Source organism: Canis aureus, chromosome 8 (assembly GCF_053574225.1).
Source record: "Canis aureus isolate CA01 chromosome 8, VMU_Caureus_v.1.0, whole genome shotgun sequence".
NCBI classification, from domain to species: Eukaryota; Metazoa; Chordata; class Mammalia; order Carnivora; family Canidae; genus Canis; species Canis aureus.
The window spans coordinates 48959828-48984008 of NC_135618.1; the positions used below are offsets into that span (position 1 = coordinate 48959828).

The 24181-nt window shown below is 52.0% G+C and overlaps 1 long non-coding RNA gene across 1 annotated transcript; it reads right to left on the reverse strand.

Annotated features, from left to right (window-relative positions):
- Positions 1-42: 42 nt before the first annotated feature.
- On the reverse strand, positions 43-24181 carry LOC144319024 (uncharacterized). The gene is made up of 3 exons (XR_013384952.1): positions 23864-24181; positions 1363-1482; positions 43-878 (listed from the first exon to the last, which is right to left on the reverse strand). It is a non-coding gene; the product is annotated as an uncharacterized LOC144319024 (long non-coding RNA).

Genomic DNA, 24181 nt, shown 5'->3' on the forward strand with positions numbered 1-24181 from the left:
TTTAGATTTTATTTATTCATGAGAGAGAGAGAGAGAGAGAGAGAGAGGCAGAGACAGAGGCAGAGGGAGAAGCAAGCAGGCTCCATGCCGGGAGCCCGACGTGGGACTTGATCCTGGGACTCCAGGATCGCGCCCTGGGCCAAAGGCAGGTGCTAAACCGCTGAGCCACCCAGGGATCCCGATATGTGCATTTTTAAATTTCTGCAGCGACTGCCCAGTGCCCGTCCAGAGGGCCTGGGTGGGGGAGCCTGTTTCCATGCCCTCGCCCGCCCCAGCAAGGACACAATGTGTCAGGGGAAGCAAGTCCCAGACGAGGTAAGCAGACCTGCCAGATGGGCCCCGGGTGGGGGTGGACACGGCCCCTGAGATTGTCCCTGTACCTTCCTGAGGCGATAAGCCATTCAGAGTTCTCATCGGCTTTGGGTTTTATAAACAAAGGCAGAGTCTGGGGAGGTGAGCCAGAACCATGCAGCGAGAAGCGTTGTGCAAGTCAGTATTTATTTCTTTGGTGCGGTTAGAACTTAAATATGGTCAAAACATATTCTTCTTTTAATTTACACAAACAAATATGTTCCCCGGCTGACACCTCCGGTGCCAAGTTTCTGGGGGAAATGAAATTCTACTGTGAGATTATAAACCACTAGGGAGAAGAGGAGAATGGAAAAGCCGCTGCAAGTTTGCTTTTCACGTCCAGAACCGGCTGCTGAGAGGTGTCTCTTTCTGTGCTAGTTGCAGATAAACCTGCCAGTAATTTTCGCGAATGAGCCGTGGAACACATAAAGGCCAGAGGATGGAAAACGCTCCGGGTTTGATAAAAGGAGTTCTTGGCTCGGAATCCTCCCTCCTGCTAGCCCCGCCGAGATCCATCCGGAGAGGGCCTGATGGATTGAGGAAAACGAAATGAGACCAACGTGAGTCTCCTTTCAAGGGCTGTGCTAATATAAAACCAAACGACTTGAACTTGTTCCAAGAGGGGATTAAAGCAACATGTTATTTTGAGTGATTGCTTAATTTATTGAGCTGCGGCTAGATCTGTAACAAAATACAGCCCTTGCAACTGATAACCTCCTGCTGCATTTGAACTTCTTACAATTAAGGAATATTTTCCAAGAGTTTCTCTGGAACGGCTTCACATTTTTAATCTCTGTGGTGGGGTGCTTCTGAGCACTCAATTTCTGGGCAAGTTTTTGGGTTTCTTTTCTTTCTTCTTCTTCTTTTTTTTTTTTTTCCCCCAAGAGTGACAGGCTGATGTTAATAGGAAAAGGAAGGAGCATTTTATTGACTGTCTTGTGTGTGCCATGCGCTTGATATACATTATCTCTAATCCTGACAATAACCCAATGAAGAGAGTCTTATTAGTACCTGTTTTACGGATGTGAAGCTCATAGATGTGAAGCCATTTTCCAGAGTGGCGCTGTCCAAGACCGTAGCTGCTAGTCATGTGTGGCTACTTTTGTGTAAATTAGTTAAGAGTTAAGAAATCTGAAAATTAAAAAAAAAAAAAAGAAATCTGAAAATTCACTGCCTGGGTTGCACCAGCAACTAGTTCAGTGGGGCTGTGGCTACCTATTGGACACCATTGACGTAGACCATTTCGATTAGTGCAGAAAGGCCGAGAGATTGGTGCTCTTCCAGTGATTTCAGAGGCAGAAACTGGGAGTGCCCAAATTCAAACCCAAGCTTCTTCGAAGACAGCACCATTCTATTATCACCCCTGGCTTCTTTCTTCTCTTCGTTTGGCTCAGAAGCAGGGACTAGAGCAGTGATTCCAAACCCTGGGCTGCACATCAAAATAACCCCAACTGCTTAAAAAACAAAACAAAACAAAACCAATACTGATGTCAAGGTCCTGGCTGCAGGGATTCTGATTTAATTGTGATTTGGAGGTGTTTTTGTTTTTTTAAAGGTTTTTAAAATTTATTCATCCATGAGAGACATGAATAAATGTCCCTCCTGTGGGGAGCCTGGTGTGGGACTCGATCCCAGGACCCTGAGATCACACCCTGAGCCAACAGCACGCGCTCAACCACTGAGCCACCCAGGTGTCCTTTATAAGTCCCCATGTGACTCAAGTGTGCAGGCAGGATTGGAAAGTATCAGGGTGAACTCATGCTATATTTTGTCCGATGAAATAAAACTGTGTTTCCGGCCACATCCCCTGAAAAGGTGAGAAATAACGACCAGTTCTGTAGCTAGGTAAGCACTGCCGGCCCCCACATTATGGTCCCTAAGCACCACTTTTAACCAGAAACCAGGGCTCTGTGGAGATACGGCTGATTCCAGGTGTGAGGGGGGAAATGTGCAAGGTGAGCATGGAACTCCTGGTCACCCAGGTCACGTGGAGCTGCCAAGACTTCTAGGGTCATGCCAGAAAGGATGCAAGGGACAGTGTGAAAGGCCAAAGATGAGACAATTTGAGTATCAATAAGAACAATAACTGCAAAGGATTAAAAGGTGTCACATACATCCAGATTTGAGAGGTTACCAAGAAACTTAAAAAAAAAAATACAAAAACGGATGCCTGGGTGGTTCAGTTGGTTAAGCATCCGCCTTCAGCTCAGGTCATGATCCCGGGGTCCTGCGATCGAGCCCCACGTCAGGCGCCCTGCTTGGCAGGGAGCATGCTTCTCTCTCTCCCTCTGCCCCTACCCCCCTGCTCATGCTCTCTCTCTCTCTCAAATGAATCAATTTTTTAAAAAGGAAAGAAAAATTGAAAAACATAAACTCATTTGTCATCTTTGGAGGATGCTGAGGAACCGACTCATTATTTTGACAACTGTCAAGTAAAGGGACAGAACCAAGCCTTTATTCTTTCTGATATGAACTATTCCTTGCAGTAACCAAAGAGTTGGTAAGGGCAGGTCTCCCTTTATGGAAGTAGTCCAGCTCGCAAACAAAGCCAGAGGACAGATTAGTATGCCACCGTTTTGCAACCTCCAGCGGATGATCTGAACAGTCATCATCAGTGGCTGCTAATGTCACAAAGAGGGACAGCCAGACATTATGTGCCTTTAAACGGAAATACTAAACAGCCACTATAAAGTCATACACCACACACACAGAAAAACCCAAACAGGAATCTAAGTGAGCTTCTGGATCTAACTACTGACTTCTAAGAAGTATAGCTGGGGGAGGATCACATATAACAGCAATATGGGGACGCAGTAAGCAAAACTCAAGTCTGTAGGACGTGCCACAGAACAACCGACCCAGTTTTTCCGACCAATAAATGGCAGGCGAAGAAAAAAGGAGGAAGACAGTCCATACAGATTAAGAGAGACATGAGAGACATATCGACCAATCGCGATGTGTTGAACCTTATATGGGTCCTGATTTCGACCAGCTGTAAAGAAAACATTTTTGAGAAAACCAGAGGAATTGGAACACTGGATGTTTGCTGATATTAAAGCACTACTGTTAGCTCTAGGAGGGGTGATGGTGGTTTAAAAAAAATCCTTTTTTTTTTTTTGAGTCATATTCTAAAATATTTGCAGAAGAAATGGTTGATGTCTGGAATGTGCTTCCAAGTATGTGGGATGAGGGGGTAGAGGCAGAACAGGATTAGCCAAGAGTTGGGGACTGTTTGAAGGTGGGTGACGGGGAGCTGAGGTTCATTGTACCGTATCCTCTACTCTTGTACCTGCTCCAAGTTTTTCATAATAAAAATAAGAACGCCAGCCTTTTCCTCCCCTTCTCTCAAGCGTATGGGCTTGGTCTGCCCACCCACTGCTGGCACCTCTGGGGCAAGCCTGGGGCACCAACTTGAGGTGCATCTCAATGCGTGCACACACATATACACACACACACACAAACACACACACATCCATCTCCATGGCAACCAGCGATGCAAAGAAACAGCCTCCACCAGGCTCCTGTCCCCAGAAGGATCAGGCCAGGCTGTCGGTGTCAGGCCAGGGCACTGTAACTGCTCCACTCAGAGAATCCCTACTCAGATCTTCACAGGGAGCCCCCTCCCCACACCTGCCTGCTTGCACCCCTTCCTGTCCCTCCTGCCCCCACCCACACACCCCCTGAGGAAGTAGAGGTCAATTCGCAGACAGAACAGGACCCTGAATCAGATCCAGCTGTAAATTCTGACTTTACCGCTTAATGGCAGGATCTTTGACCTCCCCGAGCCTCAATCTTCTTACCTGTACAATGGGCACAATGTGACCTCGACTAACTCAATCGATTTCTATTATGGGGGGACAGTGGCACAAAGGGCCTCATCTCCCCCTCACAGAACGAGACACTCAGAGGTACAAAGCAGCCTTAACAGTGTAAGTGCTGTGAATATAAAGTACGCGTTGTGAAACTTGAAATTTAAGCGTGCTTAATCCCAGCCTCATTGTTTTGAAAACTGGTGGTCACTCCTTAGGAAAATCTTAACTCCCAGGCTTGCTTTTTGTTAACCAGAGCATCCAGCTGTGCCAAACACAGAATAGTTTCACTTAACTTGGTGCTGACACTTCCATGAGGTAAGTACTATTATTCTCATTTTATGGAAGAAGAAGCGAGGCACAGAGAGGCCAGATGCCTTGTCTGAGGCTGCCCCGTGGGGATATGGCCCTGGCCTGTCCGCTCAGTCCTCTGCATTGATTAAGCTTGGAAATGCAGCCGCGGAGCCCAGAAATCAGGGCTGCCAGGGGACCAGCAGGCTCTTCAGGTCAAATTCCATTTTTGCAAATGAGAAAAGAGCGGCCCAGAGAGACCAAGAGACTTGTTCCAGGCCACACAGCAAATTAGCTGCTAAGCCTCTGTCCAAGCTGCTTGGGGAGAAGATGCAGAGAAGTGTCACATGGTGAGGGAAGCTGACTCTTTTGCCTCCACTTAGTCCTGTCCCAGAGCCAGGTGACCAACCGTCCCGGGATTTCCTGGTACTGTGGACTTTAGAGGCTGAAATCAGGCAGGTCCTGGGCCAACCAGAATGAGTCGGTCACGCTAGGGCACAACAAGGCGTCTACGTGGATCTTTCCCAGGACACGAGACCCTGGGTTGGAGCTGGCTGAGGACAACCATCAACGAGGCCCCAGGGAAGCACTGGGGCTTCATGCTCATGATCCCCTGGAGGTACCACCCCTGTGCCATCTCAGCAGCCTCCCCAGTGCTCCATCAGCCCCCATCCTTCCTTGCCTGCTCAGACCTGTTCTCCCCCAACAGCTGGAGCCTCCTTTCTGAGCCATAAATCTAATTATCCCAGGTCCCAGTTTATAAACCTAAATGGGATCTCATTTTCCCAATTGCTTTAGGACAGACTCTAAAGTTTGCAGGCCCAGAGGCCCCCTTGCTCGGTTTCCCTGGCTGAGCCACCTCCCTCTGGACCCCCCCCGACCACTACAATATTCCAAGCGGGACCAGGATAGCCAGGGCCCTACTAAGTGGACCCTCCCCGACCCACACACCCTTTTCCTAGCACCCACCCTTTCTTGCACAGAATCGGCCCCATCATAATCCGGGTGGCTATTTGTACAGTTAACCGATAAGTACCGTTTGGTCCCCCGCACCCCTGGCTAGGCTGTCTGCCCACAGGAGCAGGGACTGTTAAGTGACTGTTCACTTCTGTCTTACGGCCCCTGTCATGGGGGTGACACACGACCGGCATTGAATAAACTCTCATCGAGTGGCCCAGCCCACGCCACCATCACCTGGGACTTGGGACCGGGGCCTCCATCTGAGATCACAGAAACCACTGCCAGCCACTCTGACCTCCAGTTCCCATTCCAGGCAGGCTGGCATCCGTGATGTCACATGACAGATGTTGCTCTAGATTGGCCTAGAGGCCACTGCAAGGACCTAGGGCAGCCAGGATCGGGTGGGGGGAGCCAATTATGGTACCTGTTCTGCTCATCCTTTCTTGGCTCTGTACCCATCCTGACCTCAGCACTAGCTCAGGGGGGGGGGGGGGGAATGTGTGTGTGTGTGTGTGTGTGTGTGTGTGTGTGTGTGTGTGTAAAGGAAACATCAGCCCCAGCGTTTGAGACCAGACAGCTGGCCGGTGGTTCATGCTGCAAACGTTCAGGCCTTGGTCCCAAGGTAACGAGGAAGCCCACCGCCTGGTGATTTGCCTGCAGCCCTTCCCGTCCTCTCCCTTCCCCTTCCCCTTCCCCTAAATCAGTTCCAGAGTTCCTCCAGATTTCCCCGTTGCTAAGCTCCGAGGTGCCAGGCCCCGCAGCGCGCGCGCTGATTGGCGGGGAGGCCCCGCGGCCGAGCCAATCACAGGCCTGCCCCGGGCCGCGGCCTCCAGAGCGCAGCTCGCCCCGGGGTTTTGGAATCTGCTCGCTGACGCTAGGAACCGCAAAGGTTTCTGTCGAGCTCTGCAAAACCTGTTCTCTCCATCCTGTCTGCCTGTCTGCGTCTGTCTCTCTCCGGAGCTCAGGCTTTCCAGGGGTGGGGGTGAGGGTGGGGGATGCCGGAGGCCCCGGAGTTCCCCCCCTACACACACACACCCCGGGGTGGGGTGGGGGAGCAGGGGGGTGTCCCCGGGGGTTGCCAGGTCAAGGTCAGCGACAAAGAGGCCTGGGGCTCATCCGTGGGGGACCACAGATGACTGCGTGATGCCCTGCCACAGGCTGGGGGATGCCCCAAGCCCCCCCGTCCCCGGGGACTGACCCCAGGATGGGGACAAGCGCACGTGGTCCAGTGGGGAGCCCGCACCTGTGAAGGACCTGGGAACACACACGTGGTGAAGGGCCCTCTCGTGGGAACCCTGATGCAAGCCGCCCCCCGGAATGGGGTCCCGTCTGTGTGCCAGGAATGTTCTTTTTAAGCCCACTTTATGGAGGCACAGACTGACATCCACAAAGCTGTATGTCTTTACCCTAAATATAGGGTTTGGAGGGGGGTACCTTAAACATATCCATCACCTCCAAAAATATTCTCCTTCCTTCTTTATTTAGTTTTTCTGGGCATAAGGACCTTTACCAGAAGATCCATTCTCTTGCTGCATTTGTAGGTACACAGTACTGGGCACTAAACACACTGCTCTGTACACAGATCTCCAGGACGCATTCACCTTGCATAACGGAAGCTTTGGGTCCCTTGACCAGTATCTCCCCATTCACATCCTCTCTGGATCCCTGGAAATCCTCATTCTGCTCTCTGGCTCTATAAGCACGACTATTTTAGAGTCCTCATCTAAGTGGAATCGTCTAGTACTTGTGCTTCTGCAAATGGCTTATTTCATACAGCGTAATGTCCTCCGAGGTCATCCCTGCGTTCACCTGTTTCCTTAATTTCTCTAAGGCTGGATGATACTCCATTGTATGTATATCCCATGTCTTCTTTATCCATTCGACCATTGAGGGACATTTTGGTTGGCTCTAGGTCTGGACGGTTGTGCCAGAAACTTCACGTACACATCCCCTCCCCATCCCCAAACTCCCAATAGACACCCAGAAAATATTATGGACTTCTCTGGGTTTGCTTAGACTGCTTCCACCTTTTACTAAAGCGGTGGGGGGGGGGCATACTAGAAAGGAAGCCATGTGACCCAGGCCTGTCCCTGGATTTGCTGGGCTGGGGACCAATGTGAACGCATGGAGAAGGTGCCTGAAGCTGTTATGAAACCCCTTCTCTCCCTGTCGAAGCCAATTTGCCTTCCGTATCTGTTGCTTCTGACAGAGTTAATACAGACACACACTTTCTCCTCATGGTTCCCAGGTCTACAATGGGCAATACGCATGTATTCCCACCACCTAGGGTCCTCACGATCATCTGGTGATGTATCCTATTTTGCAGATGAGAAAATTAAGGCCCGGAGTGGTGAGCGAGTCTTGCACAGATGATATTGCCGGTTGTGTATTCCAGGATTCAAACCTGGGCTGATTCCTGGATGTCTTGATGGCTCCTTTTGTCCAAACTGAATTCGAGGACCTCTGGCAAATCTGATTTGCATATGAGGTCCCCATCTCCGGAATAGCACCCCCTTCAGAATGGTGGTGCTAAATGGAAACTGAGTGTCATCCCTGACCCCTCCCTGCCACACCCGATCCTCACTAAGTCCTGCCCGTCCACCTCCCCCACAGGCCTGGAAGCATTGACTTCTTTCCCTGTCCACCTCTCCGCCTTGTCCAAGCACTCATTTCTGGAAACCTTTGCTGCAAGAATTGCCTCCCACCTGGTTCTCCTGTGCCCACCCTTGCCTCTCTCCTCCACAATATGGCTCCCCTTTGCATCGAGAGGAATTGTCTCAAAATGACCATCTGGTCATATTGCCTTGCTGGGGGACACCAGGTCTGATGAGCTGATGGCATGCATTTGCCTCTGGGGATGCTTTGAAAATCATGCAACCCCTTGGTCCCACCTGAGCTTCGGGCACAAAGTCTTCAAGCCCAAGAGGTGGGCAGGACACAGCTCCTTGCATCTTGGCCATTCTGTCCTTCATCCCACCACTAGTTGCTAGCATTTCCCAGACACTGTTCACTGTTCTGGGGCTCCAGAGATGACCCATCGGCCACCTGAATGAGCCTCACAGAGCACTTGCCACAGGCCGGGCCTTCACTCTGCTTCATGCCCAACATGCTCACCCCTCCAGCAGCCTTGGAAAGCAGTAGCTACTCTTAATTCCATTTTACAGATGGGAAGAAAGAGGTCCCTATCCTCATGAAGCATATATGCTAGTGAGAGAGACCGACAAAATCGAGTTATACACACACACACACACACACACACACACACACACACACGGCATGATTTAGAGAATGATGGGAACAAGGATGTTACTTGGACTCTGTGCCTTCCAGACTCCTCATCTCAACTTGTAGCCTGTATAACATGTGCAGGGCCCAGGGCAAGAATAAAAGTGAAGGCTCAGGTACTATATATGAACAGATTTAAAAGTTATAAGTCAGTGACACCTGGGTGGCTAAGTGATTGAGCACCTGCCTTCAGCTCAGGGCGTGATCCCAGGGTCCGGGGGTCAAGTCCACATCATGCTCCCCACAGGGAGCCTGCTTCTCCCGCTGTCTGTTCTCTGCCTCTCTCTGTGTGTGTCTCATGAATAAATAAATAAAATATTTAAAAATAAATACATTTTTAAAAAGTTGAAAGTCAAGCTAAGAAATCATATAAACAAAATATGTGTTATCCTCCCTCTTTGACAGACACACCCTCACTAGGACCCAGAAGGTGAGGACTGAATTCAGAACTCTCCTGGATTCCTTGGAGTTCTGCAGACCCTCCCATTGCTCTCTCCACCCTTCTGCATTCTGCACCCTAAGAGCCTGTACCTGAATAGACACCCCAACCAAGTACACCCACAAATGGCTGCCCCTGAGCTCCCTGTAGGTTAGGGGCACACACTAGGAAGCCTCAGCAGGGCGCACCAAGGGAAGACACCTGGGCAGGCTTTGGAAATGGCTCAGTGCTGCTGGGGCAGGAATTCTGGAGTCCTGGGTCCTCAGAACATGATGCAGATGTGGGGACTGTGTGGACACCAGGTGGGCACAACCCCCTGGCTCCATAGCTCCTTGCCCCATGGAGATGGGCCTGGCTGGAGAGAAGGACCAGTGGGAGCCCCCTCCAGAAACTGGGGCCGGCCTTGCCTGAGGCAGTCTGCTCATGGTCTTCTGGTTTATATACAGGATCTTTGATACCTGCCACCTTGACTACCCCATCTCTACCTGTCTGCCTCCCTTACTTCCCATACAGAGTTGAATGGTGCCACCCACACACACAAAATTCACATCCACCCAGAACCTCAGAATGTGACCTTATTTGAAAATAGGGTCTTTGAAGATGTAATCAAGATAAGATGAGGTCATATGAGGTTGGGATGGGCCCTAAGTCCAATGACCGGTGTCCCTGTAAGAGGAGAGGACACAGAGACACACACGGGGAGAGGGCCACATGATGACACAGGCAAAAAGTGAAGGGGCTCAGCTATAAGCCAAGGAGCACCAAGGATTATGGGAAGCCACCAGAAGCTGGGAAGAGGCCAGGAAGGATTCTTCCCTGGGGCCTTGGAGGGAACATGGCCCTGCTGACACCTTGATTTAGGACTTCTGGAACCGTGAGAGGGTGAACCTCTGTTGTTTCCTACCACCTCGCTTGTGGTACTTGGTTGTGGCAGCCCTAGGAACCTAACGCCCCTTCCCGCTCCCTCCCTCCCGGCCTCTCTCCCATATCCAGTGTCAGGCTGGTGCAGGAAAAATGTCACTAGCAGGTGGAGACATTCCCCACCCCCTCACAATTCACCTGGGCAGCCTCAGAGCCAAAACGCTCCTGGAGGGCCATCCCTTCCGAGAAGATCCTGTCATGCAGCCCTGGGGGCCAATCTCCCACTCTGGGGGTTGGGGGGGGTGCAGGGGAGGTATGCTGAGTCCCTGACACAGGACCTAGAAGGTGCACTCTGCTCTGGGGAGTCCCTCACAGCGGCCCACCTGGGCTGCACCCCAGCCGGCACCCAGAGAAATGTGTGTCAACAAACTCCCTTGGGCTCCAGCCACATGTGGTTTGCTGCCTAGCTTTCCAGGGGGAAGCTTGGCTGTGTTTGTCACAATTGCTAGTGTTTGGTTACATTTAACCGAGGCTGAGGCTGTGGAGGTGGGGTGTGTGTGTGTGCACAGGCAGGAGAGAGATCGCAAGTGAGAGAGAGAGAAAGCGAGCTGTGTATAATCTGCGCACAAAGCCTGCGGCAGAACTGCCTGACCTCCCCCTTTCCCAAATACAGATGACGAAAAAATAAACTGAGCAAGAGGTCGGGTCTCCTTAGAAATCGCACTGTTTGAACTCCCCAGCAAAGAGCTGCTGTCCATTCTAAACTCTATGAAATGAAATGACGTATCCCCAGATGGGTCATTGGGACTAGATGCCGTTTGAATGCCAAAAGCCATTTGTCTGTTCATCCATCCACTGACCCACCTAACCATCCACCTACCCATCTAACCATCTATCCACCCACTTATCCACCCACTCACCTAACCATCCATCTACCCACCTATACACTCATCCACCCATCTAACCACCCACCTACCCATCCATCCACCCACCTATATACCCATCCACCCAACTATCCATCCATCCACCCACCTAACCACCCACCCACCTACTTACCCATCCACCCACTTACCTTCCACTTGCCCATCCATCCACCTACCTATCCATCCATCTAGCTGTCCATCCACCCATCATTTGCTAGGCTCCCACTCTATTTACTGAAATGATGTTACTAATAGCAATAATAATAACAGTTCCTTTTAAAAGATATGCCCTGTGCTAAGCACTTTGCATGTACCATCTGTTTAATCCCCACAAACAATTCTATACAATAGATGCCAATAGACCCATTTCACAGTGGGTGGAAAAGCGAGAGAGGTTTGGTTTCTGGCCCAAGGCTTCACATAGGCCTACCACATAAGATTAAAAATGGTCAGAAATTCCCTGTTGTTCCTCTGCCAAGAGGTGGAGTCTATTTCTCTATCCCCCTAAGTCTAGGCTGGCCTCGTGACTTACTCTGACTAATAGGATGTGCCAGCAGTAGCACTATATGAGGCCCAAGCCCAAACCTCAAGACACTTGGCAGCTTCCATCTTTGCTGACTAGGATGCTGACCTGAAGCCCCCACACAGGGAAGCTGGTCCAACCTCCAGGAATATGAAAGGAAGACTGGAGGCCACCAAGGCCGACAGCCAACACCAGCTGCCACACATGTAATGGAGGCCACTGGACTTCCAGCCCAGCTGACGCTCTAGCTGAGTGAACCTAAGCATAACCAGCACGGGCCTACCCCCACTAACCCACAGCATCATAAAAATAATCAATTGCTGCTTTAAGCGGCTATGTTTGGGGGTCATCACTCAGTAAGGCTCACTGAGACATGTTATATAAGAAGCCAAGATAGGATTCACCCCAATTCTAGAATCTGGGCTTTTCAGAACAGGGAATATGGGGAGCTCTGGGGAATGGGCACTCTAATAAAGACCCTTCTGGGTCATCCACGCAAAGGGACATGTGTCTCACATGGGTCCCTGGGACACCAACTGTGTGCTTCACTCACACAGCAACCAAGTGCTGCACACCTACCACGTGACTGTCACTATTCTAGGTGTTGGGTATGTGGTGGCCAGCAATACACAGGACTCTGATCTCGGGAAGCTTAAGATTTAGGGAAGAAGACAAGCAAAAGCAATTATGAATTGTGAAGAATGTGGTGTAAGGGACCCCGACGCGCTGAGGACAGAAGACCTTGGGGTGGGCCAACTTTAGATGAGTGATCAGGAAAGATTCCTCCAAGAAGGCATGCTTAAGCTGAGTGAAAAGAAAAAGAGTCCAGCTCAAAGGAAGTGTATGAGCAAAGGGCCTGCGGTAGAGCAGAGCCTGAGACTTTGAGTATGGACAGAGCAGGGTGAGGAGGATTGATGGAGACATAGACAGAGGACAGGCCAGACTGGATCACGCAGCCCTGGACACTGGCTTGGTGCTCTTGGGCTGCTATCACCCAGATATCACAGACTGGGAGGCTTATAAGCAACTTTATCTATTCCTCACAATTCTGGAGGCTGGGAAGTCCAACATCAAGGCACTGGTGAGGGCCAGCTTCCTGGTTCAGAGACAGCTGGCTTCCCACTGCGTCCTCACATGGTAAAGGAGTGAGGGAAGTCTCTGGGGCCTCTTTTATCGGGGCACTAACCCCATTCCTGAGAGCTCCACCCTTGTGCCCAGTACTGCCCAAAGACCCCACACCTCCCAACACTATCACCCTGGGGCTTAGGACTCCGCATAGGAACTTTCAGGGAACATGTTCAGTCTAGAGCAAGAGGTTAGAGGAAACAAACGAAATCTTCTCCAGGTGTGCTGGGAAAGCAGTATGAAGTTTTGAGCAGAAGAACACGATTGTATTTAGAGTTTAATAAATACCTCTGCTGTGTGGACAGTAGGTTAAAGAGAAGCCGTGGGAGGAGGTAAGGTGAGACAAGAAAGGGAGCCAGTAGGGACATGTCCCAAAGCGAATTACCTCTGTGAGCAACCAGAGCTCAATCCCACTGATGAATCTGGAGAGACGGTGTTGCACATACACCTCAGAACAGATCCACCGAGAGGTGAGGGAGCTGGGGTATTTATACACCAGACCTCTCCAATCACTGGCTGAGGGCTGGTTGTCACCTCATTTCCCTACATGATTTCTAGCCACAGCTAGATATTTCCAATCATTCCTTTTCATTACTATTTTTTTAATTTTTATTTATTTATGATAGTCACACACAGAGAGAGAGAGAGAGGCAGAGACACAGGCAGAGGGAGAAGCAGGCTCCATGCACCAGGAGCCCGACCTGGGATTCGATCCTGGGTCTCCAGGATTGCGCCCTGGGCCAAAGGCAGGCACCAAACCACTGCGCCACCCAGGGATCCCCATTACTATTTTTTTTAAAAGATTTTATTTATTTATTCATGAGACACACACAGAGAGGCAGAGACACAGGCAGCGGGAGAGGCAGGCTCCATGTGGGGAGCCTGATGCGGGACTCGATCCCAGGACCCTGGAGTCATGCCCTGAGCTGAAGGCAGATGCTCAACCACTGAGCCACCCAGGTGCCGCTTCATTACTATGTTTTAAAGATTTGTTTATTTTATCTCAGTGACAGAGAGAGCGCGTGCATACAAGGGCGGGGAGCAGGTGGAGAGGGAGAGGGAGAAGTCCATGCAGACTCCACACTGAGCATGGAGCCCATTGCGGGCTCAATCTCATGACCCCAAGATCAAGACCTGAGCCAGAATCAAGAGTTGGACACTCAGCCAACGTTGCCACCCCGGTGCCCCTCCAACCGTTCTCGACATTAGCCAAGTTCTAATGTGCCGCACGCGGAGGGGAGCCTGGTGGCCCCGTTCTGACATGTGGCCCTAAGAGCCATGAATGTCCAGAACCATTTGCTGAGGCTCTGGAGAGAAGCTGAAGCAGCCCACTGTCACCAGTGCCGAGCTCACCTCGTTGCCCTGCCTGGGGCCGCCCACCTGTTGGCAGGTGGACTGGGGACCCTGTGGCTGGGCGGGGGCATGGTGGGAGGGACGCCCTGCCCCCCAGGCCCACACTGGCTTCTGAAGGCTCCTCCTTGGAGCAAGAGGGAGCATAGGAGGGTGTTGTGCATCGTGGCTTCTCTCCCCCTGGCCTCATGAATGCGCCTGCTGCGGAGTTCGAGCTGGGGAGGCCTCAGCTCCCCATCCTTCTCTCCCCTGCGTGTGGGGCAGCCTGGCTACTTAGCAGGGAGTGCAGACACAGGTGCTCCTGCCCGCCCCTGTACAGCCCGGGCTGGTCCTCCATCCCAGACTTTTGCTCCCTCCCCCTCTCCCCACCATGACAACTGGATAAGGTGACCTAAGTCCCCTCTGTCCCCAGGTACCAGCTCTTGCCACCTATGTCTCCTGGGCGAGTCACTCACTCAACCTCACTGACCCTCCTCTCCCTCATCCCAGAACTCAGGGTGATGAAAGCACCGCCCCCGCAGTGATCCTACAATTCTGGGTAGGACATCAAGCACCGAGGACACAGGGCAAACGCCATCACCTCTGCTGTCAGCACAGAGCCTAGCTCAGGACATTTCTAAAAATACGTTTTATTGGATTTTCCTTCCGAGCTACAGGAGGGATGTGTGCTCCTTAAAACAAGCCAAATAGCGGAGGTGAACAAACGAAAAGCCCAATATCCTTCCTGCCCTTTACTGAACCTCACAACCCCCACATCCCACCCCCCGCCCCCACCTGCCACCCTCCTGTGTCCTGGAGGGGGTTGTCACCCTCTAGTTTGGGCATTTTTTTTTTTTTTTGCCCTTCCCAACCTTTCTCCTTACAGTCCTCCATTTGTATATATGTGGTTTATTTGTTTCATTTTTACGGAAATGAGCTCATTCTACCCAGATTTTCCCAGGCCGCCACCACGGAAATCAACCTCATTTTTTTTTAAAGCAGGTTTCTGTTATTTCCCACTGGTGAGGAATCTCAGTGTATTTCACGGTCTTGGCCTCACCCCTGCTGATGGATCCAGGCCCCGGATCTACGGCCTCCCCGGGGTGAGGCGAGGTCAAAGGTCCTGGTCAGAGCTTGGTAGCACCCTGCTAGGGTGAGCCGCGCCCTCCCTGGGAGGCTTGTTTTGGGGGTGATGGGCACGAGCAGCTGAGTCTGAGGGCTGCTGAGATCCAATAGAGTGGAGACTGCTCTGGAAGTTTCCAGGTATTTCCCAGGGGCTGGGAGGGCTTGGGGGGTGTCCCCTGGAGGGAGGGAGGCCCGTGCTGCAAGGATGCCCCTGGTGCTCTCGGCCTACCCAGGGTGAGGGGGAAGGGCCTTGACTGGACTCCAAGGCTACCGGTGTCTCCCTAGGTGCCCATTTAAGGGACATGTGATTTGGGGTGGGTGGAGAGGGGGAGGAGGGGGGCCCAGTCCTCCACCCTGGTTTGTGCAGCACCCCTACTTCGGAATGAATGACGGACATCCCCAGTGCCAGGGCTTCCCAGAGCACGCAGACAGAGGGAGGCTCATGGGTGGCACCCCTCGGGCCTGGAGGTGGGACTGGGGCCTGGCTGGAGGAGCCGAGGGTGGTGTTTGGGGGGTACTGGGCTCCAGTGTGATAATCCTAGCAGACCAACTTCCAGAACGTGTCCCGAGTAAGCCCACCTCGCCAAGTCATTACCCACAGCCCTCACCGGCGCTCCTCGCAGCAGATGTCCCTATGGCCACCTCCACTGGCCAGGCCGCGGACACCCACACTCCTGGCCCAGACCCCTGCGCGCCCCCGCCTCTCAGAGCCCGGCTCCACCCGGGTCTGCAGGCCGCGGCCTCAGCTCCCACCTTGACCCCTGGCCCCTGCCATGGCCTTGCGGCTGGGTCCCAGACGCTCTGCATGGCTGGTGCTTCTGTCCCCCAGGGCCGGGCCCCAATGGCACCTGCTCGGAGAGGCCTGGGGAGCCTGCCTCAGGCTGCTCCCTCCTGCATCACCTCACTGTAGCATTTGCACGGCATCTTGCTCTCCCCGAAATCACTGGACGTGTGTCCTCCGCCTCTCCCTCTAATCCACGACGTGGTCCTTGCCGGGTGTCCCCCAGGAGTGCAGGGACTCACCGGCCTTTTCACTGCACTGTCCCTGGACTTGGCACAGTGCCTGGCATGTGGCCGGTGCTGGCAGTTACTGTCACCCAAACCAAAGCCATCCCACGGCCCATTTGATGAGAGGGCCTGGGGCTTCGGGCATGACCTCCGGGTCACCAGGTCGCAGTGTCCCCGCCACAGTGACACAATACCTTCAAAGTACATCTCAGAGCAGGGAGCTTGGCTATCCCGGGGGCCTCGCGGCTCCTGCCACCACCACCTGCCTTCCAGAAAGCAGAGAAGTGACCCTGGGAAGACGAGGGGAGGGCATCGGGGAGAAGAAAAGAAAGAACCACACATGTCCTTTTAGCGGGCAGCCAAGGACATGCAAGGCCTCTAGGAACACCGGGCCAGCGTGGAACGGCCAAGACCACCGCGGTGGCCGGCGATGGGCAGCGGGCACCTGCCGTGGGCTCCTGTCACCTCGGACCAGCTTCCCAGCTGCTGCTGCCCAACCCACGGCTGGGTGGCTCCGGGCACACGCAATGCCTCGGCCACCCGCCCATGCCACCCTCAGTTGTGTCGTGAGCACCTACTGTCAGCCCTGCCTGAGCTCGGGTGGGACATGTGATTTGCCGAGGGGGCCCTGGCCTCCCAGCCACCACGGCTGCCGACGCCCAAATAACGGCCTCCCCATCTCATCTCCAGCACCCGGGTGGCGGTCCCCTCACATGCTAGTGGGGACTTTGCAGGTGTGGCTGAGTCAGAGATCTGGAGATGGGGTGATTCAAGTGGATTATCCGGGTGGGCCCCACCTGGCCCCTCGTCCTCGCAGGTGGGAGGCAGGAGGGCCAGAGGCCCTGAGATGTGAGGACGGAGGCCGAGGGCAGAGTGGAGAGAAGATGCTGCAGCGCTGGCCCCAAACGTGGAGGAAGGGGCCACGAGCCAAGGGGTGCAGGTGCCTTCGGGCCTGGGAGAGGCCAGCAAACAGACTCTCCCTGAGAGCCTCGATGGAAGGAACGGGTCCCTAACCCCAGGTTAGGCTTCAGACCTCCAGAACTGCAAGGTACTAAAATGTGGGATCCCTGGGTGGCTCAGCAGTTTGGCGCCTGCCTTCAGCCCAGGGCGTGATCCTGGAGTCCTGGGATCGAGTCCCACGACGGGCTCCCTGCATGGAGCCTGCTTCTCCCTCTGCCTGTGTCTCTGCCTCTCTCTCTCTCTCTCTCTCTCTGTGTCTCTAATGAATAAATAAATAACATCTTTAAAGATAAATAAAACATTAAAAAAAAAAGATACAAAAATGCACATTATTTTAACTCCTTCCCTAGTGGCACTCCGTGACAACCGCCACAGGGAGTGGGTGCCCGCGTCTAGCAGGGGGCGGTGCTCCGCTCTCGGGTCCCTCCAGGGCTGGCTGCATAATTCGTGAAAATGCAGGGCCTCGGGTTCGAGACTTATGAAGCATGTCAAGTTGGCACCAACAGGGCATTCAACCAAGGTCGGGGGGGCTCTCCGAGCGTGGGGCCGGTGCTCTGCGGAGACTGGGTGCTCATTGAGCCCACCCCGAATCCCACAAAGAACTAGTGCATTACAGGGTGAGCTCAGGCCAAGAAGTGGAACGACAGGGGCCCCTGAGAGTGTGTGACAGTGGAAGTGCCCGAGAGAGCTCTTTGAGAGGCGATATCTGCTTTGGCCCAAATTAAAGGGTGGTGGTTAAGAATGTTCCAGCAAGGGGGGTGGGGCGGACAGCAGGTACAAAGGGCAGGAGGTAGGGAAGGGTTTGGGTCCATGCTTCCTCACCCAGAAACAGTTCCTCCCTCCATGAGGACCAACTTCTCTAAGAGCCAACATTCCCCCTCTACCTGTCGCCCCCAGGACACCTTGCATGACTCCCTGGACTCAGCAACTCCCTTCCCTGTGCGTAGCATTTTGCCCCCATCCATTGTTAATGTTTGTAAACAAACTATTTTGGAAAGATTATGGATTTACAGAAGCGTCGCCGAGAGTACAGCGACGCGCGCATCCTTCACCCAACTTCGCCTAAACCTAACGCCTTGCAGAACTGCGGGACTTTTGTCAAAACTAAGACATTAATGTAAAACACTAATGTTAGTACATTAACTATACTCCAGACTGTATTCAGATTTCTCATTTTCCCACTAATGTCCTTTTTCTCTTCCAGGACCCAATCCTGGGGCCACGCTGCACTTAGCTGCCCCTTCCATCCTAAAAATTAGTACCTGAGTGTTATGACGTGCCGGGCCCCATGCCTAGGACCTCAAATGCTTGGCCTCCAGGAATTTTCAGAATCATCACAACCCTCGTTTTGCAGATAAAAAAATGAGGCCGATCTTAAGTAACCAGAGGGCCTTCAGGGATCCCCATCGAATCTGGTTCCTAGCTCACCATCCCAAATCTGCCCCTGCCTGTTCCCTAGGTGGGCTCCTAGCCTATCCCAGGGCTTCCCAAACTTGAGTCCTGTATACTCTTTTTTTTTTTTTTTTTTTGCTTCTATTTTTCTTTAAACCAACCCATTTTTTAAAAAAACCAAACAACATTCTTAAAGGGCTGACCACGTGTCTATCACAGTGGAAAGCCTCAACTATCGGCCATAAGAAGTTAACCATGCAAGCAGAGACAATGAAGAGCAAGCAATGTCAGGCATTCCAGCAGATGCTGGTGTCCAGGCTCGGGGCGACTGAAACCCCAATAAGGGGCTTTGCTGTTGAGCGACCCAGGGATGGAGCACCCTCCCTGTTCCCACCACGACCAGACACTGTGATTACAGGAAAACCTGGCAGGCGTAGCTGGGTGAGTCAACATAGCACATGGCAACGAGGAAGGGATCCAGCAGAAGTAAACACCAAATAGCTACCCATTTTTTTTTTTTTGCTACCCATTTTTTTTTAGATTTTTTTTTTATTTGAGAGAGAGAGAGAGAGAGAACATGAGCAGGGGGGAGGAGCAGAGAGAGAAGGAGAAGCAGACTCCCCCACTGAGCTGGGAGCCCAACACGGGGCTCAGTCCAGGACCCTGAGATCATGACCTGAGCTAAAGGCAGACATGAGCTACAGGTGCCCCTGGCTCCCCATTTCTTAAGCACCTACTGTACACCAGCCATTGGGCCACTGTCTCACAAAGCTGGTCGTGCTTGTTATCCCTGTTGCCCAGATGAGAAAACGGAGGCTCCGAGAGGTTACGTAGCAAGCTCATGGGAACACAGCAGTAAGGAGATTTGAGTGATTCTCCTTGCCATGTCCTGCCCTTTGTCCCTTCAAGCTATCTCTCTAAGCAGATGTCCAAGTCTCTTCCTGGCATCACTGGAGGGAGCTGCTGGGTGGTCAGTTCCCACTCAATAAACACCCACCTCCGGGCATCTGACACTGTGTCATGTGAGCCTTGGGACGGCCTGAGCATGGGTGCAGTGAGTTTTCCCAGTCTGCAGATGAGGCAACCAAGGATCAGAGAGGATGGATCTTGCCCAAGGCAAGAAAGTGGTGTGACTGGGACTCTACCCCAACTGGACCGCAAGCCAGAGGCCTTTGCCACACACATCTGGTGTTCTTGGGACATAACGAGAATCTCAGGATGTTCAAGAAAGAGATGCCAAGAGCCTGCTGACCATGGCAGCATCAAGCACAGGTAGCTTTGGGCCAATCAGGGTAGGAAAATGTGTCTTCCTCGCCAGAGGTAAATTAGGGGGGTGATGTTCAACTGAAGTCTCCAAGAACGAGCTGATGTTTGAGGATGAGTATCTGATCCACTTTTCAAAACAGGAACACTTTCTGGGCCTCTGAGGCTTTGGCTTCCAAAGGCTTAGGCCAGGGGTTGGCCAGTTACAGCTGTGGGAGGGGGGGGAGGGCGCAACTCAGCCCATTTTTTTTTAAAGATTTTATTTATTTATTTATTCATGAGAGAGAGAGGGGCAGAGACACAGGCAGAGGGAGAAGGAGGCTCCCTGCAGGGAGCCCGATGTGGGACTCGATCCTGGGACTCCAGGATCACACCCTGGGCCAAAAGCAGGCACTAAACCGCTGGGCCACCCAGGGATTCCCCTCAGCCCATTTTTAAAAATAGGGTAACATTTAATATACCATGAAACCTACCTGCTCAACACATTTTTTGGTGCACAAGACACTACTGTTAACTCTAGGCACGATATTGTGAGGATCTCTAGAATCTACTCATCTAGCGTGACCGAAACTTTGTACACCCATTGAACAGCCAGCTCCCCACCCCCCGTGGCCCTGGCCACCACCACCCTGCTTCTGAGTTTGACTATTGTTGATGCCTCCCAGAAGTAGAATCATGCAGTATTTGTCTTTCTGTGATTGGCTGTATTTTACGTAGCAGGCTGACCTGCAGGTACGTTCACATCGTCGTGTGTGGCAGGATTTCCCTCTTCTTGTGAGGCTGAATAGCTCTCCATTGTGTGTCCACACCATATTGTCATCTGTCCATGGGTCACTAAGGGAGTTTCCACATCCTGGCTATTGTGAATATAGCACTGCCATGAACACGGGGGTGCAGGCATCTCTTTGACATCCTGGTTTCAATCCCTTTGGATGTATATGCAGAAGTGGCATTGCTGGATCAGCTGGTAGTTCCAATTTTTTAAAGATTTTGTTATTTATTCATGAGAGACACACAGAGAGGCAGAGATATAGGCAGAGGGAGAAGCAGGCTCCCTGTGGGGAGCCCGATGCGGGACTCAATCCCAGGACCCCGGGATCATGACCTAAGCCAAAGGCAGATCCTTACAACCAATGAGCCACCCAGCCATCCCTGGTAGTTCAAATTTTTTGAGGAGACTCCTTACCATTTTTACAGCAGCTGCCCCATTGTACCTCCCCAACCGCGGCACACAAGGTTATAATTTCTCCACATCCTCTCCAGCACTTGTTTTTTGGTTTTCTGGAGTCACCATCCTCATGAGGCGTGAGGTGATAGCCACAGTGATTTGCATTTCCCTGCTGATGGGTGATGTTGAGCATTTTTTTCATGTATCGGTGGGCCAGTTGCGTCTTCTTCGGAGAAATGTCTATTCAAGTCCTCTGCCCATGTTTTCATCAGGTTGTTGTTGTGCTATTGAGCTACAGAGAGCCCTTGTTATATATTTTGGATATCAGCCCTTATCAGATATGTGGTTTGGAGACATCGCTCCTGCTCTGTAGGTTGCCCTTCCAGTCTGTTGATTGTTTCTTTGGCTGGGCTCATTTTGAAAACAAAGTTTTACGATTTTTTTTTAGATTTAAAACATTTGGGGGGATAGAAGTGACATATAATATTGTGTAAATTTAAGGTACGTGGCTGGGTGTCATAGGCAACTGGTGAATTATTGAACTCTACATCTGAAATTAATGACGTACTTTGTGTTCGCTAATTGAATTTATTTTTATTTAAGATTTATTTATTGGTGAGAGACACACAGAGAGAGGCAGAGGGAGAAGCAGGCTCCCTGCAGGGAACCGAATGTGGGACTCGATCCCGGGACCCCAGGATCACGATCTGAGCCAAAGGCAGATGCTCAACCACTGAGCCACTCAGGCGCCCCCGAGTAATCGAATTTAAATTACGGAAAGGTGGAAGGTGCACAAGTGCTGGTTTAACGCGTTTATATATTGCAACATGATGACTACAGTAGCACTAGCTATCCCCTTTATCATGTCATGTATTTCTCATTTCTTTATTGTACTGATGTAAATAAAGCTTTATTGAAAGCCAGTCATGCCCATCTGTGTACACATCCTCTCGGCGGCCGCTTTTGTCCTACAGTGGCAGAGCGGAGTCATCCCTGCAGAGACCATACAGCCTGCAAAGCTTGAAATATTTACTATCTGGCACTTTACAGCAGATTTGCCAACCCCTGTCCTAGCCCTCAGGGGATTCAGGGAATTGAGGCCAGGGCACCAGATATGTGCCAAGAACATGCTGGAAGCCAACAGGGTGAAGATTACACCGAGTAGGGGAAGAATGGAGGAAGGGAACACCAGTTTGATTCTTGAGTATCGGAGAGACTTCAAGAGGGAAAAGGGAACCCAGAACGCAGGGTCGTGTCCCAGGCAGCCCCCACCTCCAGAACTCAAGGGGCTCCTGACACCCACACACATCACCTGCTTCGGTCAGGGCCAGCAGGCCACAGCGTCGACTCTGCAAGGCAGGATAGCCCTGAGAAAGCAAAGCTGAAGCTTCTCCGTCAGCCTGACACGGTTTAGGCTTAGACAGAAATTAAATGCATCTATAGGAAATCTGAATTCCCACACACCTGAGTCTGGAGCTGTGTCTTACACACCCACCCCTGTCCACCTTATTGAAAGAGCAATAGTTTGACAGAAGTCCTGATGACTCGTATTTCAGGAACGCCTCTACTGAGTAAAGGGAGACACACCAATGGTCCCTGTTCCCTCCAAAGCACCCGCCAGCCTCACCTTGTCCTCCCCAGGAGGCAGCAGGAAGGTTATCATTCACGGCTCAACAAAGCAGGGCACCGGGGTTGTTTACTCAGTAAGACCAGCCCCTAAAGCCACAGGGAGTAGATCCGTCTAGAAAAAGCTCTCCCCGGGCCGGAAGTGAGACAGCCTCTGAACTGAGTGCTAGAGTCTGGCATGCTGTTTGTTCTGGGGAGGTGGTGTCCCTCTCTGCTGGTGTCACCGGTGCAGCGCGAGGGCTGGGGGCAGTTGTGGGATGCGATGCCGCGGACTACACCCTGGGCTCCTCACTCTTAGGGTTTCCAGGAAGTGGAGTCAAAGGTTCAAGCAGTGCAGGAGGTTTGAGCTGGCTCCAAGGGGGACTCGGCATTGGTGTCCTCGTGCACGGGGCCAGCGATCTGGCTGATGCTCCTGCATTAGAAGTCATCCTTCTTCCCCCCAGCTCCCAGCTGATGCGCCCTCAGGCCTCGAGCCTCCCAGGGCTCCCCTTGCTGCCTGCCCCAAGCCCCGGCATGGGGCGGGGTGGGGGGCATGGGGAGAGACTCCACTGTGTTTAGTGAGCAGCTTCCATCAGGCCGGAGCCCCTGCAACAGATGCCAGACTGATGGAAGAGGGTTCACAGCGACTCTGGGGTGCACATGCTGTCACCTGGGTCCTAGTCCAGACTACTGAACTTGCAGGAAGCCCACTACCACCAACAACTCACTCTTATGGCTTGCCTTCCTTACGCCAGGCACTGGGCACAGTTGATCCCGGGTCATCCTCCCAACAGCCCAAAGTGGGAGCTATCATTACCCCTGTTTCATCGATGGAGGAACTGAAACAGAGAGGTTGAGTAACGTGCCCAAGGCCCCACCGCTCTGCGAGGCTGAAGTGAGATTCAATGTGACACTCAAGCCAAAGCTGCGGCTTTAAAAACATGCTTTGTTTTAAAGATGCTACCTTTTTATTTCATTTGAAATTCTGAAAAGTAGTCAGTTCCCCTGGGTCCCAAGGGAAAAAGGCAACAACCAAATCTGCATCCCTTCTTGTCCCCAAGTCCCCCATCTCCTGTTTCACCCTCATCTCCATAGGTAACAGCTATTCAGTGGCTAGGGGCAGTTTCTTCTTTCTTTTCTCTCTTTTCTCTTTCTTTCTTTTCTTTCTTCTTTTTCTTTCTCTTTTCTTTTCTTTCTTTTTATTTATTTATCCATGAGAGGCAGAGACACAGGCAGAGGGAGAAGCAGGCCCCATGCAGGGTGCCCCATGTGGGACTGGATCCCAGGACCCCAGGATCACGCCCTGAGCCGAAGGCAGACGCTCAACCACTGAGCCCCCCAGGCGTGCCTGCAGTTTATGTAGCCAGAAGCTAATCCAAATGTAGACCTTTTACTTTTTATGCAAAGAGGTATATACTATATACTTTTGAAACTTGCTTTACTCACCTAATAAAGCTTAGAGATGGCTCCTCACTGTTCTCTACAGCCGCACAGTACAGTATATCCATTATATGGATTGTGCCAATGTCTTTAATCAGCTCCCTACTGGTGGGGCTTTAGGCTGTTTCACTCCTTGGCTTTTAGAAACGATGTTGCAAAGGATAACCTTGTACATAAATCACGTCCCACAAGCCTCGGTTTATCTGTGGGACCGCTGCTGGGCTGCAGCCCAGCTGGGACAGAGGGTTTCTGCATTTGTAATTTGGACAGATACGGCCAAAGGAGCCCGAGCTCCCAGCGCACAGCGCGGTCCCAGCCCCGAAA